The sequence below is a fragment of the Tiliqua scincoides genome, chromosome 1 (assembly GCF_035046505.1).
Source record: "Tiliqua scincoides isolate rTilSci1 chromosome 1, rTilSci1.hap2, whole genome shotgun sequence".
Taxonomy (NCBI): Eukaryota; Metazoa; Chordata; class Lepidosauria; order Squamata; family Scincidae; genus Tiliqua; species Tiliqua scincoides.
The window spans coordinates 20,672,705-20,679,120 of NC_089821.1; positions in this window are offsets into that span (position 1 = coordinate 20,672,705).

The window sequence follows — 6,416 nt, forward strand, 5'->3', positions numbered from 1 at the left end:
ACAGGTGTCTGTTGTCTAGTGTGTTCCCTGAAGCATTGGTGGGCCACTGTGAGATACAGGAAGCTGGACTAGATGGGCCTTTGGCCTGATCCAGCAGGGCTCTTCTTAGGTTCTTATGTGCCTTCATATGCTCTACTTGTATATTTGTAAATAAGGCAAATAGTACAATGGCATCCTCCTGTCCTCTGTTATCCAAAGGAAATGAAACCCTAGAATTTCTCACCTTCTGGAGGATTGCAAGGCTGCGCAGAGCTGAATGGGAAAAGACTACTGTATATAGAACAGTATGGCTGCAGGCACACGTACCTGAATTCAGTGGGATTGACTTCTGAATGAACATGCAAATAGTTAGGCTACATAAAATGCTATGTAAATTAATATAAGCAAGTATAAATTAATTAATATTAATATAAGTACATAAGTATAATTGTTATTGCGCTTTTTGCAAGTTGGGATGTTCGTTTTCTTAAAGCAAAATCAGGCATTTGGCTTTACTTGCTGTTGAAGTTGTGGGGAATCTGGAGGTTCAATATAGGCAGCTGTTTGTATAACAAGAAACACACTTGGATATCTTTTCTAATACAGTATTTGGGTTGGTGGCAGTAGCCCATATGTCCACCTGCAAGTCGAGTGGTGTTGATCAGTGTTTCTCAAACTGGGTCAGGACCCAACAGGTGGGTCGCGAACCAATTTCAGGTGGGTCCCCATTCATTTCAATATTTTATTTTTAATACTGTATATTAGACTTGATGCTACTATAGTATGTGAATGCATTTGGAAAAATGTTACACATCTGTACTTTTACTGGTATATCTGTACACATACTTTTACTATGTATATGCTTTTAACAATGATAGCAAATGGGACTTACTCCTGGATTGGTGTGGGTAGGATTACAGCCTAGGATTGTTAAAAATTTTCCTGTTTAATGATGTCACTTCTGGTCATGACATCACTTCCGGTGGGTCCTGACAGATTCTCATTCTAAAAAGTGGGTCTCTAGTATGATTTCACAGCTAGATTTCACTGGTCAGACCTACATCTTGCCTAAGAGTTTTCCAGCTTTTCTTTATGGCTGGGGACCTGACAGAGAGCTTTCCCAAACATAATTGAAAGTAGCCTGGAAATTGCTTTTAGTCATGCTGAAAGACAATAGACCCAAGAGGAGGATAATGCAACCCAGGATTATCAGGAGGAACAAAAGCTGTCTTGGCAACAGCAAGAGGACAACTCAGTGTCACTAGCCTACCCCTCCCCCGCACAGAGATGATCTCATGCATTCTTGTTATAAAGCAAAAAACAGAAGGTGGCCTGAACCTAAGCCACACCTTCCTGGAGTCAACCTTTGTTCCTCTTTCTAAGATGACCTATTTTATACCTTGTTATGTTTATCGAGAGCACTTATGAATACAGCCCCATGAATGTGCCCAGAGTTTTACAAAGAGTGATAAGGCTAGCTCCCTCCTCTGAAGTGTTTACAGTTTACAACAGCAGACAAACACAAGATTACAACAAGGCAGCAGAAAAAGTATTAGTAGCTGAACTACTACTGTGGGAATTAGTAGCTGAACTACTCAGAGTTCTGAGGAGCAAACTGGAGAAAGGGTGGCTCCTGGAAGGAACTCGTAAAGGCTTCATCAGAGTTGTCTGTCTGATGCAGTACAAACTAGTTTCACAAGCAAAAAAAAAATCACAAACCAAGCGGTGGGAAAGTGCTACATCTTATTTATACAGACATGCTGAGAGGGCCGAGGAGAGGGGGGTAAAGGGGGTAATTTGTACCCAGGCCCAAAAAGGGGGCCCAGGAGCCAAAGGAGGGGGCCCAGAAATTTCCTGGGATCTTACATTTTCCTATCTACTTAAACTTAAGAACATAAGAACAGCCCACTGGATCAGGCCATAGGTCCATCTAGTCCAGCTTCCTGTATCTCACAGCGGCCCCACCAAATGCCCCAGGGAGCACAAGAGACCTGCATCCTGGTGCCCTCCCTTGCATCTGGCATTCTGATACATAGGCCATTTCTAAAGTCAGGAGGTTGCACATACACATCATGGCTTGTAACCCATAATGGATTTTTCCTCCAGAAACTTGTCCAATCCCCTTTTAAAGGCATCCAGGCCAGATGCCGTCACCACATCCTGTGGCAAGGAGTTCCACAGACCAACCACACACTGAGTAAAGAAATATTTTCTTTTGTCTGTCCTAACTCTCCCAACACTCAATTTCAGTTTATGTCCCCTGGTTCTGGTGTTATGTGAGAGTCTAAAGAGCATCTCTCTATCCAGTTTATCTTTCCCGAACATAATTTTGTATGTCTCAATCATGTCTCCCCTCAGGCGCTTCTTTTCTAGGCTGAAGAGGTCCAAATGCCGTAGCCTTTCTTCATAGGGAAGGTGCCCCAGCCCAGTAATCATCTTAGTCGCTCTCTTTTGCACCTTTTCCATTTCCACTATATCCTTTTTGAGATGTGGCTACCAGAACTGGACACAATACTCCACAATACTCCAGGTGTGGCCTTACCATCGATTTGTACAACGGCATTATAATATTAGCTGTTCTCCCTCAGCAAGGCTTGTTTGTCTATGTGTTTTGAGATTCTATCTTTGATGAGGCATTCCACCATCTTACCCGGTATAGATGTTAGGCTGACCGCCCTATAGTTTCCCTGGTCCCCCCTCCTTCCCTTTTTAAAGATCGGTGTGACATTTGCTATCCTCCAATCCTCTGGCACCGTGGCCATTTTGAGGGACAAGTTGCATATTTTAGTCAAGAGATCAGCAACTTCATTCTTAATAACTCTTGGGTGGATGCCATCAGGGCCCGGTGACTTATTGATCTTTAATTTATCAATGAGGTCTGAAACATCTTCTCTTTTAACCTCTATCTGACATAATTCCTTGGTCAGGAGGAGCTGTTCAGGCAGCAGTATCTGCCCGAGGTCTTCTGCCGTGAAGACAGATGCAAAGAACTCATTTAATTTCTCTGCCATCTCTAAGTCTCCTTTTATCTCCCCTTTCCCTCCCTCACCATCCAGAGGGCCAACCGCTTCTCTGGCGGGTTTCCTGCTTCTAACATATTTGAAGAAGCTTTTTTATTCCCCTGAATGTTGCTGGCCATGAGTTCCTCATAGTCTCTCTTGGCCTCCCGTATCACCTTCTTACATTTCCTTTGCCACAGTTTTATGTTCCTTTTTATTCTCCTCATTAGGGCAAGACTTCTATTTACGGAAGGAAGCTTCCTTGCCCTTTATGGCCTCCCTAACTTGGCTGGTTAGCCATGCAGGCACCCTCCTGGACTTAGTCGAGCCCTTCTTCCTTTGCGGTGTACACTTCCGCTGGGCCTCCATTACTGTTGTTTTAAACAGCCTCCATGCACTCTGGAGAGATTGGACTCTTTTTACCTTCCTTTTCAACCTCCTTCTAACCAGCCTCCTCATTTGAGGGAAGTCCGCCAGTCAGAAGTGAAGACTTCTTCAAGACTTGTTGCTTGCATGGGATGCTGGGGATACTACCACAAGTGTGCAGCTGCAGCTACTGGCAAGCCATATATGCTGGGTCAGGGAATGCATACACGATCCTCCTTAACGATCCTCCTTAAACCTGGGAGGCAGCTGGCCTGCTACAGTAGCTCTTTGGCTTGTGGGATCCACTTAGCATGAAGGAGCATATAGGAGTTCAGAGACACAGTTGTGGGACTACAGAAAGATGTTTTGGGGCACGCAGGACATTCCATTCTAGTGTGAGCCTAAATACGATGATGCTAATTTTCTGCATGATTTTCTATATTTAAAAGATTTTAGAGAGACTTAGGAGTTTGTTTGGTTTTCCATATTACTGTACCTAACTGCCCATGCCACCTGGGTGGGTAGACCTGGGCTCCAAAGATTTATCCAGCTGTCTCCAACCAACTTGTTTTGCCCCCCCCCCCATTCTGCTCTCAGGTCACCACCCTCCCCCACTCTGTTTGACCCCTCCCCCTTTGCAAAGGGGCCCAAAAGAAACTTCATACCCCCTGATAAAATTCCGCTCAGTGGCCTTGGCTGAGCTGTCAATGTGTATGAAGCTTAGCAAAGTTTCATAGGCAAAAAGATAGGTCTCTGCTCCCAAGAAGCTTACAGTCTAAATGTTGACAGTGGGAAAGACACCAGAGGAAAGGGAATAGCACAACGAAAATAACTTGAGATGAATGTGAGCAAAGCAATTAAATGTAACTAGGGTTAGTTGTGGCCAGTGGAACTTCAGCTGTGGAAGAAAATGGGCTGCCAAATCCTCTCCTATGCTGCAACAGGCAAGCTGGCTGACCTACACTGTATTCAGCACAGGGTTGGGGCTGGCTGTGGTGCAACCTGGGGCAAGGAAAATCAATTCCCCTTATTCCAAATAACACAGCAGTGGCTTGAATGGGGCTACTCAGATCTGTGCCACCTAAAGAAATTTTACAGGATGAAGTGATGAGATGAGGCCGTTGATTGAATGTTGGTTGGGAAGGAGACAAAAACGATAAAGCCAAGACTTCTTGCTTGGTCAGTAAGATGGAGAATGGAGGGTGATGCCATCAGCAAATACAGATAGTGATAGAGGAGAGATAGCCTGTGAGGACTGCAAGGCAAGCATCAGTCTGACCCATAGGGAGCAGTATAGGAAAAGGCACCATTTTTATTTTTTTAAAGAAAATTGGGAAGACAGGTCCTCTGAGCAAAGCTCTGATTTAGCTGATGGTGACAAAAAGGGGGGGGGGAATGTAGATAGCGGCCGTGCTAAGAGTTCCAATCAGTTCCAGATGAGCTTTACATAAACATCAACACAGAAACACACATACCCCAGGATGAAACATACCTTCTTGAGCGATTTTCACTTAATATGCTTTAGATCTAACTAAATCTTAAATAGGGACTGGCAGGGCAGATAGATTAGAGAACAGCATGAGAAACAACTCACAGGAGGGGGTGGGGGGGAAAAAGAGAACAGCATGAGAAACAACTCACAGGAGGTGGGGGGAAACAGAACAAGAACCAGAAGAATGGTTCATTCTTTTGAAAGAGTCACCCAAAAGATTTTTCATTAGGAGCACTTCTTTCAGAGGTTCAGGTCCCCTGTTGAATTCTTTCCCACACTGTGGGAAAGGGTTACAATGTGTTCTGTCTGTCCAGCAGCCCCTATTTAAATCCCCCAAGCATGACCAGGCCAGCCATCAAGTCAAACTGGGCAGCAGCCTGAACCACCAACATTTCAGGGGACCTGCCTTGGCCAATAGTTGGGGAATTTTAACCCTCAGCAAAAGACAAGCTCCTAAAAGGTGTAAACAAATCTGAATAATTTCTCTTTTACTGCTGTGTTGGCTGCAACCTTTTCTTATCTTGCTGCTAGATAGTAGATTCCTACTTGCTGCTAGATAGTAGATCTATCTTTTGCCCATCCCTGTTCCAATCTGCATTAAGCACATAGGGTACCTGAAGGATATTATCTGTTGGTTGCTGACAAGTTAACTTGTGCAAAACTTTGAAAGATGGGACTGAGGGCCCAATCCAACTTTCCAGCACTGGTGCAACTGAAATCCAACCCCAAGGTAAGGAAACAAACGTTCCCATACCTTAAGAGGGCCGTTGTGACTACCTCCCCATCACAGGGTGCAGTGCCCCACTGCCCCACTGATATGGTTGCACTGGCACTGGAAAATGGGATAGGATTGGGCCCTAAACACTCAACAAAGGAGGTGTTACAAAGGGTTTGAAAGAAACTGATTAGAGAAATTATACAAAATCTTAAGAACTGCCACACATCAAAGAGTGAACAAACTTTAACTGCTGTGATTGACTGCCCTGTCTTTGTTGTTTTATTGTTTTACAATTTACAATCCAATATTTAATACTAGGTTATGAGCTAAATGATAGATTTTTCCCACTGCCAGTGAAACTGACAAAGCTTCCTCCTGCTTCTGTACAAGGAAGAAAAACAAAATATGAAAGTCATTCCCACCTGTTGTACAATTGTACAATTCTGTGTATGATTTCTGACTCCCATAGCAGGAAAGCAGCTCAAAATGCTATAATGTATGTAAAATCTGTCTTGGCATTTATTAACTTCTAGTTTGCTGTAGCCACAGGATTCTAAAGATGGCAGGCACACAGCAAACGTCTTCCTTCTGAAATAAATAAATTATAGCAAAACTGAATCGTCAAGGGGACACATGCCTCACTGGAAAATATTGACACAACCGAAAGACAACAGAGTAAAAGATTATACTGCAAATTCCTGGGCTCAGCAGAGAGTTGGAGAAGCACCCAAACTAGTAATCATTGTGGGTTTGGCTTCCTCCTGAGGAAGATAAAATAAAGCTGGAAAAGTTCACATGGCTATTAAATTAAAGAAGTCGCCCACTAGAGGAGCAGAGTGAGAATTAATGGGTACATAGGAGA